The sequence below is a fragment of the Camelus bactrianus genome, chromosome 9, assembly GCF_048773025.1.
Source record: "Camelus bactrianus isolate YW-2024 breed Bactrian camel chromosome 9, ASM4877302v1, whole genome shotgun sequence".
Lineage (NCBI taxonomy): Eukaryota > Metazoa > Chordata > Mammalia > Artiodactyla > Camelidae > Camelus > Camelus bactrianus.
In genome coordinates this window covers 68,462,730-68,486,288 of record NC_133547.1, presented here as the reverse complement: position 1 = coordinate 68,486,288, position 23,559 = coordinate 68,462,730, and the positions used below count along the sequence as shown (strand labels likewise).

At 37.7% G+C, this 23,559-nt stretch overlaps 1 long non-coding RNA gene across 1 annotated transcript in view; it reads left to right on the top strand.

Moving 5' to 3' along the window:
- Window positions 1-10,027, top strand: part of LOC123611944 (uncharacterized) — a 151,598-nt gene extending 141,571 nt beyond the window's left edge. Inside the window, exon 3 of the long non-coding RNA XR_006719060.2 lies at window positions 8,315-10,027. This is a non-coding gene — a long non-coding RNA (uncharacterized LOC123611944). The remainder of the gene's footprint in view (window positions 1-8,314) is intronic.
- Window positions 10,028-23,559: the final 13,532 nt, after the last annotated feature.

The window sequence follows — 23,559 nt, the reverse complement described above, 5'->3', positions numbered from 1 at the left end:
CCAAAGTTCACCAAAAACTTGGTGTTACTAGAGTTCACATAGGAACCAAAGAAAGCAATTAGCATCGTACCCACGGTGATACTGGGTGAGTGTGATAGTAAAAGCCATAGTGTTAGCCCAGTGCTTAATATTTGTAAAAGTCATACTTAAACTTAGGAAATCCCCTGGTGTTATGTATTGAATTGTGCCCCTCCCACCCCCAAATTAATATGTTCAAGTCCTACACCTCCAGGACTTCAGAATGTGACCATATTTGGAGACAGGGTCTTTATAGAGGTAATCAAGTAAAAATGAGGTCAAGGGGCTGAGTCCTAATGCAATATGGCTGGTGTTCTTCGGGAAAGGGGACATTTGGATGGTGATATCCATAGAGGGAAGATGATTTAAAGAGACACAGGGGGAAGATAGTCATCTATCAGCCAAAGAAAAGGACCTGGAATAGATCCTCCTCTCACAGTCCTCAGAAGGAATCAACCCTGCCAACACCCTAATCTTGAACTCCCAGTCTCCAGAACTGTGAGACAGTAAATTTCTGGGTTGTTTCAGCCACCTCGTCGGAGGTACTTTGTTATGGCAGCCCCAGAAAACGAATACACCCAAGTCATGGAATCTATGTTCCAACAATTCTGCTTAGATCTAAGGAGCCACGTAGCTTTCCCACTGACATTTGAGCTACTTATAGTTTATCACAAACTTCTCAAGCCCTAGACAAGTCACCTGCAGATCCAGAACCCTTGGCCCTTGCCATTGGAGATTCTAGTTCAGTAGGTCTAGGGTGGTGCCTAAGAAGTTACATTTCCAGCACGTCTCAGGCACTGCTGTTACTGCCAGTCCAGTCCTCAGCTCACACTTTGAGGAGCACTGGGTCTAGCACAGTGCCTAGGACATGGTAGATGCTCAGTAAAAATCAAATGAATTAATTTTAGGGATTCTGCTTTAGATTGGAAATCAAATAGGCACGTGGTCGCTCATTCAGTGGTTCTTAATGGGGGATATGCATGGGATCTACAGAATGCAAATTTCAGGGGAGTGTGTTTTAGAATACGTGTGTTTTGATACAGATTTTGTGTCAGAGAGCTGCTCCGAGCAAGGCACCATTCGAGGTAGAGTGCTTTAACAAACTTATTCTGATGCAGCTGAGGAGGAAAAGGCTTCGAAGGATAGAAGCAATTGCTGCGGCCAGAAGTCTACGGGTGCAAGTGATTGAAAACAGCGACGGGGCCAGCAAATGCTAATCACCCATGAAGTGGGCTCGCCACGACTGATACCACGTCTCCCGGTGCGCTCCGCGGTAGGCGCGTCTCTGCTGAATAAATACAAAGTGAACTTGACGGGAAAGGAGACCTTAGCAGTCCTACAGAGGCAATTTTGCAAGCTGTCTGGCTGTGGAATTAGCGGAATGTTTGCTCAGGAAGAAACAGCTGACGTCAACTTTGCTCTCTTTGTATCTCAAGGGCAGAGTTTTCCATGCCTCTGGCCTGCACCGACACCCACAGAGGGAAGAATGGCTTCCAGAGGGAAAGGTTAAAGGACAGGTCGGCCGGGCATCCACGCTCCCTTTCCTCTCCCTCCCCCTGTTTGTCATCTTTCTGGCAAGGTGAATTCAATGCCCAGTAATTCCTTCTGACTTTCTAAGAGCTATGGGACGCACAAGTGTGAGAAAAGTCATCCCGGCACTAATAGGATTAGCTCAGCTTCAAAACCTAATCACGATGGCCAGAGAGAATAAAGAGGAAAGCAGTGGGCACGGGCAAGAAACGTAAGGGTAACGGAAATTTCCCTTAGGTATCAGGAAGTGAGTGAGTGAGTGAATGTGTGTGTGTGTGTGTGTGTGTGTGTGTGTGTGTGTTTTGTCTAACTTGCAAAGACTGTCCTCTTTTCCATTACAGGGGGCTTGTTCAGTATGAAACGGGAGCATGTCTTCCCTCTGCCTCCCCTAGAAGCAATCCAAATGCCTGGCACATAAGGTGCTATAAAAGCTTCATTGAGTTATTCAATCAAGGCCATTCTGATATTAACTTAATAATAATAATAGCAGCAATTAATTAAGAGAGGCAGAGTAGTGTGGCAGAGTGAGGTCTACACTTGTGAACAGACACTAGGACCCGCTTTTTTTTCTAGCATCACTTGCTGGAGAGACTTGAGGAAATCACTTGATTGCTCAGGAACCTTATTTCCATCTGGTAAAACAAAGAGGTTAGACTAATTTTTCTGCAGTGTTCTGTTGGATACCCACAAAAGAGTAGGATATAACAAATCAAAATTTAACTGTCTTTATATTGATCAGTAAGGTATACCTCTAAGGTTAGGGTCCACCTGTGTTTTGGCATACAATTATAGGCAATATAAATGTTTTGCATGAGTGGTTTAGATAATAAACAGAAAAATACACAATGGTTAGAGCATGGATTATGTAATTTAGATAGAACTGGTGTTTGAATCTTGTCTTTGCCATTTATTAGCTGTGTGACACTGGGCAGGTTGCTTAAATTCTCTGATCTTCAGCTTTTTTTTTTTTTTTTTTTTTGCCTAAAAATGGAGAAGTTGATAATAAGACCGTAACTTTAGACATCATAATTCTTCATTTTCCTTGAAGGAGGTGATGGGAAGGTAAATTTTTTAGGTGGGCAGCTTAGGGGATTCCTCTGTTAGGCACTTTTGCTCTTTCATTTAACAATCATGAATAGATTAACTGATGTGATTTGATACCAAGATAAATAAGACATAGTCCTCACATTCAAGGAACATAACGTCTAATAGAGGAAGATAAGTTTTCATACATATTTTCTTTGAACTAAAAGATCTTTGAGGCTTTTATGTGTAGAAAAATTATCTACTCTCTACATTTTAATATCACCATATGCAAAGGTAGGGGTTGTATCATTTACCTCATAGACTGGACACAGTGCCAGCCACCGGGAATCATACATCACACAGCCCTTTGGCTTTTCTCTTTGGTGTTTCTTCTGGTTTATAGACCGTGTCTCTTCATCTCAACACAGGCTTGGGAAGCAGTGTGAAGAAAGGTTGAATTTATTGAACAAATAAAGACACATGTATTGTGTGTCTGAGAAGGAAATGACATCAGAAATTGTTTTTGACCAGATGGTGAGCAAAAGGTGTGTGTGGGGGGAATGGATGCTGTGTAACTAAGGTGGGTGAAGTCTAGCTTTCCTAAAGGAGCACATTGTACACGTATGTATGTGATAAGTAAGTGTGGAAAATGCTTCCTGTTAATACTAATGAACTTTTCTAGGTCACATGTTATTAAAGGAATGGAAAAAATAGAAAACAGATTTTGAGCATGAAGAAAAATTGAGGTTTGTGTATGAAATCAAAGACATTGATTAATAATTGATTGGCAGAAATGATTGAGGTTCACTTCAGGATAGTTTTTCTATTGGAGTCTCATGATAACATTTACTCATTTAGTCATCAGAGTTTTATTTGATGTCATTTTTGCGTTAGGTTTGGGTCTTGGATAAGAAGTAGAGAGAAATATGTCAGAGTTTGTTTAGGAACACGTGACAGTAAGACATGACAATAAACAATTTGATTCAATATTAATTCCTATAATGGGGGCATGTGTTGTAGGAAGTAGATGTAATGGATGAATTTAGATAGTAAGGACAGATTTCTGAAAAGATGTAACATTTGAACGTAGACATACCTCTCTAAATGGATCATTAGTTATCCTGGAATCCTTATCTTAAAAAGTAAGATAAAGTATAGTTTCCTCTAATCTAGCACAACGTGTTAAAGAATCCGCATGTTTAAAAACTTGATTATGTATGAAGGATTATGAGTAAAAGGTAAAATAAGAATCAAGCTTCGGTCACTAGGAGTCTAGATTGTGTGTGTTTGTATGAATGTGTGTGTGTGTATATGTATCTATTCCTTCCTCCCTCCATCCTTTACTTCCTTTCTCTGTCTCCTCATCTGAAGATCTGATGACTCTTGAGATTTTCCAGGAATACTTTTGCAGAATTCAGATCATATACATTTCATCAAAATAGCATCTTTAGGATAATCTGCTCCAAATCTATTTCTGCAGGAGATGAGAGGAGGGTAATATGCAGCTTTTAGAATGACTATGAATGAATCATGGAGTCTGACTTTTGCCTAGTTTGTTTTGTTATGAACATTTCGTGCCTATTTAAAAAATAACAAAAAAGGAAACATTGTAATGTTGGAAGGCATAATGAAAGAATATATAATTTAAGCAAAGCCCAAACTAAAACATTGCAGGCTTATATCTAAGTTTTTCATTACTAAGAAATGTAAACTCTTTTAAATTTTTCTTTCCAAATGGAAGATAGCAGATGTTCATCTGTTACCATGAAAGTCTATTTTAATTGGCAGTTGTGGTCTCGGAGTAATTTTAAATTGCTACCAGGCTGTCACTTTTGCTTTTGCTGACTTGCCAGGAGGTTTAATGCCTCCCCCACTGGGTTAGACTTTATCCTTCTACTTGGAACTGTTGGATCACCTCAATTTACGACAAACTTAGAAGAGATTTAAATAGTCCACAGAAATGCAATGAAAATGCCTCAGAGTAGAAGTGTGATGTTTTAAAAGCACTCTGAGATCCAGAAATACAACTTGTCATGAGGAGATGTGTGCAGCGGATAGAGGCATCCAGATTAAAAAAGAATGAGGGCCTTTGGTCAGATTGAATTATTTTAACATACTCATAACAACTACTGGTTAACAAGCAATCACCTCTGTATATAACCCATCAAATCTGACCTTTAGAGTGGCTGATGGAATTAGAACACTTCTTTTCTGTCCGTTTGCTCGCTTTGTCCATCTTGACGAATATATGGAGAAACTTCGATGACAATTCTGTGTAACTAGGTGTTTCATCAAGGTCTGTATGTTGGGACAACTGGGATTGTATAAGGAGAATCAAGATTGTGTAGGGCCCAGGTGACTACATGGAGCTGGGAACCAGAGGATCTGGAATTTGACCTCCCTCTTCTGCTAGCTGGCCATGTGGTTGACGGCTTGCGCGTTTTGTGAAGGGGAGTGTTCGGCAACAGGATTCTAGAGATTTTCTCCAGTAAAACTAGTTCACACTTTTCATTCTCACTTCATACACCGTATGTTTTCTGGCTTTACCTCTTCTGAATTTGGAGCGCTCCATTTTCTCCAGATCTGTAGTCCCAAATGTCCCATATGTTCTTTGAGAAATAATTTTGTGCATAGTACTGGCATATTAGAGCAAGATGGATCCTAGACTTTGGGAAAATTGTTTTACCTTCTCTGAACCCCCTTTATCCTCACCTGTAAAGTGGCTATATATGCCTCAGGGGATTACTGTGAGGCTAGACTGAGAATCCATGTAAAATGCTTAGTAGAGCGGAATTGCCAAGTGATAGAGTATATATTTAGCATGAGTGTTGCCGGCCTTTTTTTGTGTCATTTTGGTATAGTGTAGTTCCATCACATTTTGATTTTAATTTTAATTTTCCTGATGACAAAAGGATGAGCATCTTTTCATATATCTACTGGACACCTGTGTACCATCTTATGTGGATTTCTTTTTCAAGTATTCTGCCAATGTTTCCATTGGTTGTTTGTCTCCTAATGATAGAGCTGAAAGAAAATATACTTTGAATGCAAGTTCTTTGCAAATTGTGTTGTATTAGTCTCCTAGGGCGGCTGTAACAAATCACATAAACTTGGTGGCTTAAAACAACAGAATTTCATTCTCTCACAGTTGTAGGGCCAGATGTCTGCGGTCAGTGTCAGCAGGGCTGAGCTCCCTCTGGAGGCTCTCAGGGGAGGTTCCTTCCTTGCCTCTTCCAGTTTTTGGTGGCTGGAGGCATTTCTTGGCTTGGGGATACACGACGCCAATCTCTTGGCCTCCATCTTCACATGGATACACATGGCATTTCCCCCTGTGTCTCTTTGTCTTGAATCTCCTTGTCCTTTCTCTTTTATGGACTCTTGTCACCAACTCCAGTATGGGCTTTGGATCCTGGATTCCAAATCCAGGGTGATCTCATCTCAAAATCCCTAACTTGATTACATCTTCAGCTTTGCTCACAGTTTCCCTGTTCCTTTAAGGCCGTTCTGCTGTACTATCTTGGTTTAATGCTATCCATCCTTTGGAGGTCTGTGTAAACTTTTCCCGTTCCAAGGCGGGATAAAATGGAACAGACAAAAAATTAGATTTAGAGTTATTAAGCACATTTATTGTAAAAATAAAAGTGTTAATTCCCTTCTCCTGCGGGATCAAAAGACAGCCTTACATTAGTGAGTTGGACTTTCCTGGCCCCTTCATTAGCCAGGTTGATTCTTTACAAACTGACTACACTGACCCTCTGGCTCTTTTTGCAGTTTCAAGACAGCCTCAACTTGGTTCTTCCAAGTGGCTCATCAGACTGAGCTGAGTTAGTGCAAAGCTTCCAGCCAAGTAAGGCCTCTCAGCACGAAGTGTCAAACATAAGACAGCTAATGCTGGGAGCCAGAGGAAGAAGACTCTTCTTGACCTTGCTCTGAGACTAGTGCATTCACAGAGAAGTGGCTGGCAGGCTCCTTTTGATGCAGAGAACAATGAACAGCAGGGATTAAGTCTCACCATATCCACTTCATGCCTGTGTGTGTATGTGTGTGTCACATGAACACTCTTCATCTTAGCAGCAGACAGTGCAGAAAGTCTATGACCTATTGCTTGAAAACAACCCACCCAGGATCACAACTAGGGAGAGAGATCCCACAAGCTGGCCAGTGGCAGTGGTACAGCTGGGCATCCTTAGAGCCCATTTTACATATAAGGAAATAGAGGACAAATGAAACGTCTTCAGTTTTGTGGTTTTGGTCTGTTTTCTTGGCTTGATATTTGGGCACAATGTTCACAAAACATAGTTACATTTTCAGTCTTCATTGGGTTCTTCCTGAATAAAGTAAGAACAGTGCTCATTCAGACCTCGGTGGTCCGTATGAGGGTGATCCTCCCCGTCACTGTTTCTATCACCCAAGCTCTTGGACAGAATTTTTCATTCTAGTGATTTCTGGACTGGGGGACATATGTTTAGAGATACAGAGTGTCTGCCAGCACAGTGTTAAAGAAAAAAAAAAGTCTAAAAGTTCAAAAATTTTAAAGCAGAGCACACACTCTCCACAGAATAGCATTGCCTGTATAATCTCAAACCAGATTTGTTTTTTCCTCCAAGTGATTTGGTCCTGCCTGGCCCCTGATGAAACATGAACTTGTCGTTGCTGCAACAGACATATTTTGCTTCTTATACTGGCCTTAGAATCATAGAATCTGGAGAGGCCTTAGTCTCTAAAACTTAGGTCAAATGGCTCTCAAACTTGATTTTTAAAATCTTTTGCTGGAAGTTGGAATATTTTCTTTAAAGATAACCTTGAATGGAAATCCAGTGTATCAGACTGATAAAAGTGCAGCTATTCTGTTTGACGGCATCTTGGGGGCGAGGGGGATGGATGAGAATGGGCGAGCTTGGAGTGCTGTATCATTCAATCTCCTCCTGGGTCCCTGAGGCACTTCTGCAGAAAGCAGGGCTCTCAGGTGCCCAGTTTGAAAACCACCTGTAGAATATTCTCTTTGCTTACAAAGGACTAGAGCCTGGAGGTTGCCATTATGTCACTCCCAGGCAGTGTTCTCTTTCTCATCAATGTATCCAAAGTCTTGCCTAGTCAAACCTTTAAAAGTAGCTTTATAGGATGTATTGTACAACATCAGAAATATAGCCAATATTTTGTAATAACTGTAGATTTTAAGTAATGTTTAAAGAGTGTATATGTACAGACTCACAGACATAGAAAATAAACTTGTGGTTACCAGGAGGGGAAGAGGGTGGGAAGGGCTAAGTTGGGATTTCAAGATTTTCAGATACTTACTACTATATATAAAATATATAAACAGCAAGTTTATATTGTGGAGCACAGGGAACTATATTCAATATCTTGTAGTAACTATAATGAAAAAGAATATGAAAAGGAATATATGTATATTTATGTATGACCGAATACCAGAAATTGACACAACATTGTAAACTGACTATACTAAAAAAAAAAAGTACTATGGAAAACGAACCTTCTCCAAGAAGCCTGGAAACTCTTAAAAAAAAAATTGTGTGTATATATATATATATATAAAATAGTTTTATAAACCTTCAAAGCCATGGGGTTTTAATATCAGGATTGATTAAATAATTTTCATCATATTAATAATTTAGTGTATGATTTATAAATTAACATGATTAAATTTATTTTACACTTTTTTGTACATTTCATTTATTTCATAAGTTTTATTCATAAAGTTTCTTTATATTTTTTACAGTAGGAAGAGCAGGAGGATTGTGGGCAAGAAGACCAGTTTGAAGTCAGAATATACAGACTTCTATCTGTGTAACCCTTGGAAAGCTATTTAACCTTATTAAGTCTCACTTACCTCTTTTTATGAATAGAATCTTAATGCCTAATTTATGTTTTTTTCCTGGAATATTAACTTATATACTGTCAGGGGTTCAGTCAGTGTTTGGAATATACAAAGCGGGCAGTAAAAGTCTTTTCCACTTACGAATACTGTGATTTTAAAGGTTGATTCACCTCTGTAGCCTTCTAGTCCCTTTGCACATGTTAGGCACTCAGGAAGTGTTTGTGAATGATGACTCAATAGTACTGAAACATGAAGAATGTGACATGTTTTTAGACTCGAGTGGTATATATAGCTGACAATTTCCCTACGTTCAGAATAAAGAAGGGTGGTGGGGAGTGAATCTGAATTTCTGCCTGCCATACAATAGGCATATTACAGACCAAAGGTGGCTATCTCAGAGGAAGGAAGCTTTCCTAAATAGAAAAGGGGAAAAAAAAAAGATGAAAGATCTTTCTTGCAACAAAGAACTGCTAGTACTTAACTTGTCAGGACAGGATTTTGAAAAACAGCATTCCCAAGTATACTTTTGTAAAAAGCCTTGAAAAGGAGCACTGCAAACCTGGTCCCCACTAGCCTTTTATTATTTCCCATTGATAATGGCTTGCAAGAGCCTCATTTTGGAAAACTCAACACACTACTGTGAACATGAAAAGCAAACCCGCTTTCATAAAGCTGATGTTCCATTGGGTAAGTAAGGGCTCAGCAATGACACGGCCAATTATAGATTCTGACTGTGTTTGCACCGTGCCCAAACAAGGGAAGGAAACACAAAAAATTCAGCCCAAACATGAATGGTTTTCTGAAAAGAAGGAATACACTCGTGCTTATATCGAGTGCAGTCATGAGGCACACATAGCTGAAGCTCTTCTTCCCGTGCATATGACATTTTTGGTAAGAGAAACACACTTCATCAGAATTCTGTGATCCTTAAATTGTATGGTAATCACTGACATTTCCAAAGATGAATTGATAAGATTCTTAAGTGACCTGTAGATCATCAAAAGATGTTTACATAGTCTGAAAATAGATGGTTCATCTACTTATTCTTTTAAGTATTCATTAAATATTCAGATGCCAAGCACTGTTCGATTTGCTGTTGGTATATATGTGAACAGATCAAAACCCTTCCTCTCATGGAGCTTATATGATAGTAAGAGTAGTTGAAACCTAGTTCCTAGGTATTTTGAAACGAGAAGTAAATTAGGTAATAGAAGACCTGTATTACAATCCCAGGCTTTGTTAGACAGCCGGTACTTGCTTAATGTTTGTTAACAGAATTAGTTTTGTGATACCTGGTTCTGTGATCTTGTGCAAATCAATTAAATTAAAATTCTCCACCATCATAAAGTATGAAAATCTGTACTAAAAAGTCTATAAGAAAGATAGTGTAGATATGATGACTTCATTTTCTAGAATCTTTAGTTTTGTTCTAAAAACATGCATTACAATCACATACAACAGAGCTCTAAGTTCCATGGGAAATACACAAAGAAGTAATGGTGTTTATCCTAAGGTAATAATAACCTGTTCAGGAATAATCTATAGTAGTTGTTAGGCTGATTGGAGGGGAATGTAGGCTGGGATGACAATGGGAAAGCTTTAGAATGCAGTGAACTATCTCATTCCCAATAAAACTTTGTAAGTAAATATGTGTGTAATTTATTTATATTATTATATATATATATATATAATTTACTAAGTCTCAAGGTCAACTAGTGAATAGAATACTATATGTTCTATATATATAAAGGTTTTCTGCAAATGTATACATACATACATATATATATTCTGTATATACATATATATACACAGAAAACCTTTCCCCTTCCCTTTTCTTAATCTGTTCTGCCTTCTGCTACTATAAACTTTTCTCCTCCCGGTGAACACACTGATTCTCATCCACTTTCTCCTGAGGCAGAGGTAGGGTCTACATGCTGAGACTAGACCGCAAAAGATGGGCACATGCGTGGAAGACACATGCGTTTAGATATTCTTTCACTCGGCAGAGTTCTCAAGAACCATGATGCAGTCACCACCTTGGCTGTGTGTGACCAGGAGTCCAGGGATGGTTGGCGCTACTGTTTGATGACTGCAGGGTTCTTTTCTGTTGGTATCAGGTTCATGCCTGAGTTGATGGTTTCTAGTGAGTTGGGGACTCAGTCTTAGGGGTCTTTCATCTGAAATCCTAGTCTTATGAAATTCTGGTCTCTGAATCTTGCAACAAACTCTTTACTTGCTGCAGTAGATTATTCTCTATACATCATACTGTATTTTAACTATTTTTGCATTATTAACTAGAATGGCGTACAGGAAAATTTTATTTTAAGGGCAGAAAGAGTATTCCTCCTAGTTTAACAACGTTCTAGGTATATTTAGATGGGTTGATTATTTTGAAAATCAACTTATCTTCAAATGAGTAGTAATGATAATTGCTTTTTAGGATTTGTTTTATAGATTCAAGGAGATAAGAGATACCAAGTGCCTAAGGATAGGTTCTGGCACATAATTGGTGCTTCATCATGAGTCTGGAATGTCAGAACATCTCCCTTTTCACTGAAATCAATTAATTTACTCAATTAATTTACTGTGAGCATTGATTCAGTTATTTTCATAGAATTCTCCTTGCAAATAATCAAAATCACACTTGTTATACATTTTCAAAGAACTTTCTATAACTTAATTACCATTAACAGCTATCCTGTTTTATCTCATTTAAACTTCATTCATTGTGAAATGCATCTGGTCATAATAATGGAAACCCCACGTGGCTGGTGGTCAGGAACTGAAGCAATGGTATAATCCCAGGAGGTCTGTGTTGAAGGACAGCTTGCTTGTTTATGCCTCTGGTTTAGTTTGTACTCAATCCTGAATGTATCATTTCTGTATCACAATGTGGTGTTGCTTGGCCTGTCTTATCTTACTACTTTGGGGCTCTGACAGAACCCCACTCATGAGGGGCAGTTCTGGTTGTATGGACAGTGTTATGCCATGATCAGGCCCTCTTTCTGCCAACTCCTAGAAGCATGCCAGGATTTTTTTTTTTTAAGGTGTGTAATTCTTTACTTCAGATGGCATGGCCCTACTCCAGAAATGTCGGGGGTCTTTACTGTGATTTCTTTTTCACTTTGGGGCTTGTCATAAACTCCACATAGCATCTTTTTCACCACTGGTACCTCTCAAATCATATGTTCTCCTGGCTCAAATATCCCAGGGGGCAGCGCTGTTTGCACTGCCTCCTCAGCCTTCTACATAGTCCTTTCACGCTCTGGTCCCCATTCAAAGATGACAGCAATTTGTGACACTTGGCATATGGACAAGAGTAGTATTCCCAAACAATGAACATGCTGTCTCTAGAACCCAAACGAGCCCATAAGGTGTTGGGTCTCCATTTTTTGTGGAATAAGATACAAGGTGTATTTTGTCCTTTTCTTTGGTGGAGATATCCCAGCATGCTCCTGACCACTGGATCCCTAAAGTTTTACTCAGGTGGCAGGGCCTTGCAACTTGGTAGGGTTTATCTTTCCCCTCTAGGGCACACAAACCTTACCAGGGCTTCCAACTTGATAGACACTCTTACTCAACTATTTTTATGGTTGTGATATAATTTATGTAGTGTAGCAAAACCAAAGAGTATGAGACTGTTCCCGAGTAATTTAACTATGTATCAGAACAAAGCTTTAATATGTTTATAAGAATATAAAAAATATTCAGCACTAAAAAGGTAAAATTCACAATGTTTGGCATCCAATTAAAAACTACCAGGCATGCAAAAAACCAAGAAAAGTCTATCCATAGTTAGTGGTAGACAAGATATAATTAGCAGACAAGGGCATTAAAACAGCATAACTGCACTGCAGATGTTCGAGAAACTAGAAGAAAGATTGAACATACTAAGTAAAGACATGGAAGATGTAAAAATGGTACTAAAACATTTAGAGATAAAATTACAATGTCTGAAATAAGTGGATGGGTATAATGTCAGGTTAGAAATTGTGAAAGAATGTATTAGTCCACGTAAAGATATAGTAAAGCAAACTATGCAAAATGAAATATAGAAAGAAAAATAAAACTTAAAAAAAAGTGCCTCAGTGAGCTGTGGAAAAATTTCAAGGATATGTGTGTGGGTGTGTAACAATTATATATTTAGAATTAAATTTCATACACAGAATTTTTATCAAATTAGAAAGAAAGTTTGTAGCCCTTATTTCTTCAAGTAATTTTCTATCCCTCCTCACTTTCTGGGACACTAAATATATTCAACAAAAATTCTAAAGCCACAGTACCAAGAGGCTCATTGAACCCCAAACACAGGAAACATGAAGCGTACTACAAAAGGCATATGATAATCAAATTGCTTAAAACCAGTAATAAAGAGAAAAATCTTAAAAGAAGCTAGACAAAAAAGAAATGTATATACATAGAAATGAAAATAAGGGTGGGAGTTGATTTCTCATTGAGAACAAGACAAACAAAAGTACCAATGTCAGGAATAAGAGAACATCCTTACAGATAGTAGTACAGATTTTGAAGGGATAATAAGGGAAGTTAGGAACACCTTTATGACTATAAATTTGACATCTTAGATGAAATGGTAAAATCCTTTGAAAGGCACAACCTATGAAAGTTAATTCAAGAAGAAATAAATAGCATAAATCAACCTGTATCTACAAAAGAAATTGAATTTGTACAAGAAATTTTTTCACAAAGATTACTCGAGGCCCAGATGGTGTCACTGGAGAATTCAAACAGTTAAGAAAGAATTAATACCAATTCTATACAAGGTCTTCCAGAAATTTGAAGAAGGAAAATGTTCTAGTACATTCTGTGAAGTCAGGATTATGCTCATAACAAACCTAGAAAAAAACCTATTGCAAGAATGGAAAGCTACAATGCAATCTCCCTTTTGAACATAGAATTAAAAATTCTTAAAATTTTAGCCACTTGAATCCAACAGTATATGAAGAGTATAATACATTATGACCAAGTGGAGTTTATTCCAGGAGTGCATGCTTGAATTAACATTTAAAAATCAAGCAATGAAATTGACCTTTTTAACAAATGAGAAAAAATGATTACCTCAATACATGCAAAAAACGTTTGAAGTAAGCCAACATCCATTCTTGACAAAAACTTGTAAGTAAACTTGAAATCAGTGGGCATATTTCCCACTTAATAAAGGGCCTCTATCAAAGGCCCTGCAGTTCTATAATATTTAATGGTGAAAGATTGCATACTTTCCCCTGATATCTGGAACAAAGCAAGAATACTTGGTCTCACCACTTCTATTCAACAGTGTATGAAGGATCTAGCCAGTACAATAAGGCAAGAAATTTGAAAAGCCATCCATATTGGAAAAGAAGACGTAAAACTGCCTTTTGTTGCAGAAGATACTGTAATCTATAGAAAATGGAATGGAATCTGTAAAAAACCTATAGTACTAACAATTGAGTTTAACAAAGATGCAGGATAGAGGATCAATGTACAAAAATTGGTTGTATTTCTGTGTATTAGCAGTGAATCAGAAATTCAGATAAAAAACCAAGATCACTTATAATAGTATCAGAAATATCAAATACTTAGAGTAAATCTGACGAAAGAGGTTAAAGGTCTGTACGCTGAAAACTACAAAACATCGCTGAGATAAAGATGAACTAAATGAATGGACTGGAAAACTCAATATAGTTATGATGGCAGTTTTTGCAAATTGATCTATAGTTTCATTGCAACCTTAATAAAAGTCCCTGAAGTCTTTTTTTTTTTTTTGGTAGAAATTGATACTTAAAATTCTGAAATTTAAATGAAAATGTTGAAAATTCTTTGTAGGAATTTTGGGAAAAAAAAAACACTTGGAGACTTTTACTACCCAACTTTAACACTTATAAAGATACAATAATGAAGACAGCTTGTTACTATCATTAGAATGGACACATAGATCAACTAAGTACACCAGAGTCTAGAAATAGAGCCATTCATTTTTGGTCAATTTATTTTTGACAACAGTCCACACACATTGCACCAAATAAAAAAAAATTAACAACAAATGGATCATGGATTTAAGTGAAAAACTGAAAACTATAGCACTTCTAGAGACTCGGATAGGAGGAAATTTTCAGTCCTTGGGTCAGGCAAAGATTTATTAGTTGCAATACCAAAATTAGGATCTGTAAAATTTTAAAAAATGGTAATTTAGACTTTATTAAAATGAAAAACTTTTACTTTTTGAAAAACACCATAAGAGAATGAAAAGACAATCCAGACAGGGAGAAAATACTGGAAAATCTGAAGAAGGGACTTGCATCCAGAATATATAAAGAACTCTAAAAAACTAAATAATATCAGAACAAGGAACCCAATAAAAATGGGAAAAATTTAAACAAACTCTTCATCAAAAGAGATGTACATATATCAAATAATTACATGAAAAGAGGCTCAATATCATTAATTGTTAGGGAAAAACGACCATAATGAGATGCTACTGCACATATGTTGGTAAGAAGGTGGGCAACTGGAACTCTTATACCGCTAATGGGAATGTACGATTAAAGCGGTGCAACCACATTGGAAAACAGTTTGACAGCTTTTGAAATAATTAAACATGCACCTTCCAGGTGACTCAGACATTTCATTTCTAGATATTTACCCAGGAGAAATGAAAGCATATATCTATTCAAATAGTTATTCTCAAATATTCGTAGCAGTTTTATCTGTAATAGTCCAACTCTTAGAAACAAAACAAAGCAAACCAAAGGCCCGTTTAGATGAATAGCTAAAAAATGTGATGTATCCATAAAATGAGATACTATGCAGCAATGAAAAGAAATGAACTACTGATACATGCAACAACATGAGTGAATCTCAAAATAATTATGTTGCAAAAGAATCCAAACAAAAACTACATACTATATGTTTTCAATCATTTCAAATTCTAGAAATACAGGCATACTTTGTTTTTTTGTGCTTTATTGTGCTTTGCAGATACTGCATTTTTAACAGATTGAAGGTTTGTGGCAACCCTCTCTTGTCAGTTAATAGTTAGCATTTTTTAGCATTAAAGTATTTTTAAATTTTTTAAAGACATACTTCTCTTGCACACTTAACAGACTACAGTATAATATGAACATAACTTTTATATGCACTGGGAAACCCCTCAAATTCATATGACTTGCTTTATTGAGATACTTTATTGCAATGGTCTGGAACTGAACCTATAATTTCTCCAAGGTGTGCCTGTACCAACCCATCTATAGTGATAGAAAGCAGATTGGTAGTTGACTGAGAATGTGGTGGGGTAGGGTGAGGGCTCGGAGTTGTGAATACAAAAGGTATTAGGAAAATTTTGTTCATGGTTGATATATTTATCTTGATTGTGGTAATGGTTTCAGAGATGTATACTTATCCAAATGCACATTTTAAATATGTGCAGCTAATTGTATGTCAGTCATATGTCAGTAATGCTGCTAAAAACCTCAGCTTACTCAAGTTGCACACCAAATTGGTAAAACGTGTCATATGTGAATTTTACCATAACAAAACTGATTTAAAAAATTTAAAAGTTACAGACATGGTAAGAAAAAAACCAGAAAGAAGTCCTATTTCTTCTGATAAATTAGAATTTTTACGTTTATAGGGAAAAAACAGTCCTATTGCCATGCTATGGCTGATAATGTATGAAGAAGCAAGTCCAGCTGTCATTTGTGGATGTTCTCCCTCCCATTTTTTGAAAAAAGTAAATTTGCCAAGTTCTTCATACACACAGGTTTCCCCACACCATGTCTAACACCTTATCTCTACCTACCTTTAATAAAGACATAATTTATAAAAAAATTAGAGTATTAACTAATTTGTTCCAGTTTAGTTTTCATATACCATATTAGAATGTGAGTTATATAATTAATGGGTTCCCATATTTTGAGAAACAATGATTTTTAGAATTTCTTCTAACTGCTGAGCTAGCCACAAGTGCCCCGACGTGGAGATCATTAATACAGAAGCCTGATTGGGTTACTTTAATTTGCTTCTACTCTGTAATATAATAATAAATGCAGATGTCTTTCCAGCACTAATTTCCATCTATACGGCAGTCTCATTAAGGACGGCCAGCCCCATTTTAATTAAGCACCCTTACTTTGGTTGTGCACTGTCTGTGCTTTTGGCCCATCAAAACAAGCTCTTAGTCAATTAACTATTTTATTAACCAATTGATTTTTTCTGTAGGTCCTTATGCTCTCTTACCAGTTTGAAATGATCATGAAAGGTAAATAAATTGGTTCCTTTCATCTCTAAAAAGCAACGATATATAATGAAACATTTTAAGCAAGGTTTCTGTGAGGAACCTAAACACAGATAAGAAAATACGTGCCATTTATTCTGGAATATAAAAACCGACTGCTTGCAGTAGCATCATATTTGAATAAATCATATTGTCCAATGACCTTTATTGATATCCTGTTTCCCAACTTAAAGCATCAATCCTGCTGCTTAAAAGATCTTTTGTTGTACAAGACCTGCAGATCCATCAGATAACAAAATAATGATTTGCTATCCGTGGATTTTGTAAACTAATAATTTAACAAGATCCTTAGTAGCTTCCTCCCAGCCCTTCACCTTCACTCCACCCTATTGCCTATGTTTGCACCTTCACTTATTCAATTTACTGATACCATTTGAGACCAAAAAAAAAAAAAAAGTATTATTTAACTGAAGGAAAATGCGACGTATGGTACTTGGCTTCTCAAGATAGTGTGTATTTCTGTGGCTTAATTTGGCACAATGCTCTGGCTAGCAAAGGGTGTAATTTATTATAGATAATTTTTTCTAAACAAGTACAGTTTCTCCCAGATGGGTCAAAGGGCTCAGACTCAACGCATTTCCTCCCCACACCCCACCCTTCAGTTTTTGTGTGTGTGTCTGAGTGCTTTACACAGACATAGAAAATTTATTTTCCTAAGGTCATTGCTGGGATAAATGGTATATTAGTACCTGGAAACTGGACCCATTTGGGGATATGTAGTATGCTTGTTTCCTCTAATAATGTAAAAAAATACATACTCAAAAATGAAAGATGGTTGAAAAACTTCATATGTCCTCATTCTCTTGTAACAACTGTTCTGTCAGGATTCTCCCCCTGGGAAATGGCATTTAAAACATTGGTTTTCTAAGGACTCAGGACTAGGACGTGGAAATCCTATGTTGGAATACTGGTACTTTTACTAACAATCTGTGTTCTCCTAGGCAAGTGCTGCTAACTTACAGAAACCAGTTTCTTCATATTTATTTTTTAATATTTCATATATACCTGGTCTACCTTTAGAGTTAATTTTGAGGATCTGATAATACTAGTTATATGAATGTTCATTCTTTATTGAGCATCTACTATGTTATGAATACTTTACAGATATTCTCTATAACCCTCACAAGGACCCTTTAACATGAGTGCCATCATCCTCCTCATTTTTACAGCCAAGGAGCCATGGGGACATTAGGCAATTTGCTCAGGGTTACCTAAGCTTACATAGCAGAGTTGGAATTGAAATCCAAGTCTTCCATACACTGTCTCGTGCTTCTTCCACTTGGCCACACTGCTTCTCCATGATGTAATGTCTAAAAATGCAGCGTAAAAGCCAAAGCACTAGACAGATGCACAGTGGCGTCACAGCCATTATAATGATTAATAGTCATCATGAAATGTGGGACCTGACACCCAGAGGTGATGCTGCCCTTCCCTTGAATGGGAGTTCCACTATGCCATTAGACAGATAATTACAGTGAGATTTTTCAAAGGCAAATTTTTGCCAATGTCTTCATGCATGGCCTTGCCAGCTCTCCAGGAGAAGCAAAAAATAACAACGCTGATTGATTTCCCTTTGCCACTTGCTTCAAGTGGTTCCCATTTTAATGCCCTTCCCAGTTGTGACTTCATTGTCATTCGATGCTGCTGGTATTTCAGCCTCCACACGGGCTGAACAGTTGGGCTCCCCAGCAGGTTCAAAGGTCTGCACAACAGGGGTAGAATATACTGTCTTTTCTAAAAGCTGTTCTGGCGGTTCTGTTAGAAGGCATAGCTAGCTCTTCCTCCTTTATAGTCCGGTAGGCAATCATCTACCCATTTCTTCTACCCAATACCTCCTTCCATAAAAAGAAAGACTTATTTTAATTGATGGAGATTCTCAAAGCTTTCTGTGACCAAACCCAAATATAATAACACAGAGTGCAGCTGACTTGAAGCATTATGTTCTTTATTATAGTCTGGCTATGAATTCCAAACCCTACATTAAAAAAAAAGAAGTCCATTTTATACAATGCACACATGCTATGCCATGACAAAATAGAAAGGTTTCATCAAGTTCCACAAAGTGGCTTATATCATACAATGCCGTTACCTAAGGCTAGGAAATTATACAACCCTGGTTTGCATTCTCCAAATCCTCATATAATTTCCCGTGTTCTTTTAATGAGGGCAGCCTGGGATCCTTAGGACAGTGAGAGTATCTGTTTCTCTGACAAGTGGGTTGCCTCTCCTGAAGGTCCTTAGATGACTCTGGATATTTAGCTGTCTATCTTTCCACTTTATTTTTTCCTCTGGTGAAGTCAATAAAACACACTGAACCTTTATTAAGTATATCCTATGATCCAGGCGTTAGACATGAAAAGAAGATCACCAAGTGGAGTGTGTATCCACGTGTAGCTCCCTCTTTGTATCCACATTACTTGCCACATAATATCCTCAGATAATGTTTATTAGACGGTGTTGGTTTAATACCCGACACCTCACTACCCTGGCCAAAAGACCTACGCACTATACAAAGCTAAAAGATCCATTCAAGATAACTTTAGGTTAAAATAAGATACCTGACTGGGGAAGTGGACAGAGGGTTGTGTAGTTCCCATCTGTCCTCCTCTAACAAGTAAAACTATAAGCAGTCCAATTTATAAATAGTCCAATCCATAAACAGTCCAAATATAATTCGGGCTTTTTACACTGTCTTTACAGTAGAAAGAACAAAGGCTTCATGCTTTATTAAATACTAACAAATAGAGCAAGAAGGTATAAAGGCAAAAAAAAAAAATTCAAGTTGAGGAAGAGGAAAAGTAAGCGGTCTGTTTTTTTCCTGGAACAAATCTGCAGTATTTTGTAATAGGTGAAGATTAAATTATCTGTCAGAACTCCCCAAATTTAGTCCCCTTGCTCAATTTCTTGTGATCTTCTATTCCAATGCTCAGAGATACGGTTTCATTACTGACCATTGGACATCACTAAAATACTCCACTGTGCTTTACCTAGACTTCCAAGTGCTCAGTGACACCAAATAATTATTTCCTAACCCCAACTGAATTTCTAATTCTAACACTAGAGCAGATATAAGTTAATATTTAACAGAATGATTTTTATTAAATTAATTCATACCAATATATAAATGATTAATATCCCCTGAATGTTCCAGCAATAGTTTCCGTTTCAAAGATGAATGCCCATTATCACAGAGGACTTCCCAGAGATGTCCAATTAATGAGACCTGAGATAAAACAGCAGGAGGTTTTACATGACAGGAGGACAGTATCAGTTGAGGTCATTGCAACCTGCGAATCTGATCCAAACATTTGTCAATAACTCATTTATTCAATCAACCAGAATTTGCTATGTATGTGACAGTGAGTCAGAAACAGTATACAAAAGAAATACCACCTATTTATAACTTCGATTTAAAGAATTTCACCCTCCAATAGAGAAGATAGATCTTAAAGTAATGAGTGATAAATACAACTACAGAGATAGCAGAAGACACTTGGCATATATTTCAAAGATTTTTCCTTCCAGATAACCTTTTGTGGTTTCTCGGATTAAGATGAGTGTCAGAGGATGGATGTGAGCTTGCCATATAAAGGCCCTGTATAGGTCAGGGTCTCAGCAGGCAGCACACTCAGTAGGGGGGATCAAAGAGACTTTAATTAAGGAATTATTTATGAATCTAAATACACGGTTAAGGAAAATCAACAAGGGATGATGAAGCATACTCAGGTCAAGTGAAGCTGGAAACTGTTAGCACTCTTACGTTTGAAGGGACAAGAGGAAGAAGCAATGACCTGAACTGAGCAAGACCCATAACCATGGCTCCAAAGAGGAATATGGCCCTTTATTAGAGAAAAGCAGTCATTGCCACACCACAGCTGGGTAGGGAAGAGGCCCAGGAAATAAATACACTGACTTCTCTTTCCTCCAGATCACTGGTGTTCTGGAGTTTCCAATAGGAGAAAGCCCAACAAAAAGCCAAAGGGTATGGGAACCCAGTTCTTCTGAAGCATGATAAGGGTGTGGAATGAAACTGGAGGGGCAGAAATAAAATGAGCAGCGCAGACATGAAGATGGAAAGCATCACTGTGCATTTTCTGTTGCTGGAGTGTGAAGTGTGAGGCACGGAGTGGTGAGAAGAAAAGATAACTGCGATCATATGACTCTTAACGCTCGGAACCTTTCAAAAAATTTCATCACCTTCTCAAAAAAGCTTGTAATCTGTCGTGGAAACCAGGTAGCTTCTAGCTTCCTCTCTACTCCTCTAGACTTACAGATGATTCTAGAAGCCCTGATGAAGAGAAAGAGGAGCTTGCCAGGAGGCAAACAAAAAATTTGTGGTTGAGGAAAAGAAGTGGCAACCACCTGAACTAAGGCAATGAAACTTAGGATGGTAAGGAAGGTAAAGCTTTGAAAAATAGGATGGAAATAAAATTGTCAATGCTTATGAGCTGAAGCATGGGAAAGTAACAGCCAGCCAACAAGGGGAAACTACTGGATTTCTGATTTAATTCACAAGAGGGATGGAGCTGACAAAATTAAATGAAAATGTAGAAAAAGGGAGGTTTTGCAAATGTCCATTTGCATACCTGTAGCAAATACTCAAGTCAGGTAAGCATGGTGTGTTGGTAGAGGTTTGAGTTGGGTTATAGATTTCAGAGGCTCTCGCTGAGGCTGTGTTCAATGTGCACATTCCTAGGACTTGAGGAATTTGGAGATGGTGGAGTAGAAGAGGCCATTAAAAACAGGAAGGAAATTGAGTCTCCTAATACAAGGAGGGTGAGGAGGCTGAGAATGGTAAAAGTTCTGTTCGGCATATCAGTAAGAAAGCCATTGGTGGCCTTTGGAAAAAGTGCTTCATTGCAACAGTGAAATACATATGATGATGGAGGTTCAGGGGATGCAAGGGGGCTTAGGACGTGGAGACAGTGAGTGCAGACAATTCTTCTGGGAAGTTTGGACAAGTGGGCAAGAGAGTCTGTGATGGTAAAGGAAGAATCAGAATCAAGGAAGAAGACTGGCAGATGAGAGAAGGAGACCTGCTTCATCACTGTTGAGAAGGAACAACAGTGGGAAACAGATTTGAGGTTGCAGGAGAGAGAGTGCTGAGTCGATAAAGAATTGAACTAACGCTTGACTTATCAAAGTTACGAAAAATTTAAAATTGCAATGGAAGTTGAGATTTCTGTGTTGTTTTTTGTAAATTGAATTTTGGGATTGCAATACAAATCACTCCTGAATGATGAAATATTTCCCGTATTATTCTTTCTGGAGGAGTATCAGTCCAAAAGCATTGTGGAAAGAAATGAGACATATTTCCAGAAAAAGTAATTTTTTATTATTATTATTAGTAGTAGTAGTAGTGAACAGCCAGAGAAAGGAAGTGACTTGTCCAAGATACTACAGATAGTCAGAGGCAGGCAAGGTCTAGAATTGACAACTGCCATAATCACCGCTCCCTGCAATCCTTAACCTTTGTTTCATTCATTCTGCTTTTTGGCTTTTTTTTTTTTTTAAAGGATGGGAGACACAATTTGAGTTATTTGTGTGTGTGTGTGTGTGTGTGTGTGTGTGTATAAAGTATATAAATATATATATATAAATATATATATAAAATACACATGTAATTTTTTAATGGAGGTACTAGGGATTGAGCCCAGGACCTCGTGCATGCTCAGTACACTCTACCACTGAGCTATACCCTCCCCTAACCTTTATTTCAAAATCAGCTTAGGTTTTACTAATCAGATCACCTCTCTCCCTCTTTCTAGTGTTAGTGTTTTACTCTTCTTGTAAATAGACTTTGAAAATTACTTTTATTTCTTTTCACAAATTTGCTCATTAAAAATATGAAGCCATTCCACCCCATTCTACTCTGGCCACTAAATTCGTAAACAGTATCCAACTGCTTGTTCTTGGGGCTAAGACGTGGTTCAAAGAATGTGCTCTAAAGTGATGCTGTGCGGCTCAATGCCGATCTTGGACACTTAACAACTACGTAACGCTGGGTACCGCTTACCAGGTCTGTGTCTCAGTTTCGTCATAGGAACAGTAGGGTCAACACAGTAAATCGTCATAACCATAGGGGGATTAAAGAGTAAACATATGTGATGCACACAGTATAATGCGCCTCACCAGAAAAAAAAAATCATTTGATATTCATTATTGCTTTCCACAGTAGTATCATTGAAGGTGTACCAGTGGTGATGCTATTACTGGCTCAAATAATGATTCAAGTAATCATTTGCTCAAGTGAATAATTCACTCTTATTAAATAAATAGTCCCCTGCCACATCACGTAGTTCATATTCTAAACAGACGATCCCTTCCAAACAGAGTGAACATTCAGCCGGTCATGGTGGTAAGATGCAGTGACAAAGACATAGAGACCTGGGCAAACGGAACTGAATTTCCAGTATTATCATACTGGAAGAGTCTTTCTGTGGAACTGAATAATAATATTATCAGCTTCGGTACCCGGCATCAGCCAGGGAGGAGGAATCCATAGGCCTGCGTGAGTGGCTCAGCCCAAAGCCTGAGACCCTTCGGCTCACTCCAAAGTTCATACCTCTCAAAGCATGAAGCTGTGTGTTCACAGGGCTTAAGGTTTGCTGACATCATGTGGTTCTTGTTCATACTTGTTTATACTAACTGCTTGGGCAGCTAAAATGTGGTTGTCCTCTTAGCACCCTCTTTGAATAGAAGTGCCTATGTTGAGGTGTAAATTCTATATTCAAGCTTTCCTAAGCCCTTATCATTCATATCAGTGAAGATGAAATGTAAGCGGCGATGGGTAATAAACCATTTGAATGTGTTTACAAAATTAATCTCCGTATCTTTTCACCAGGCAGTATGTATT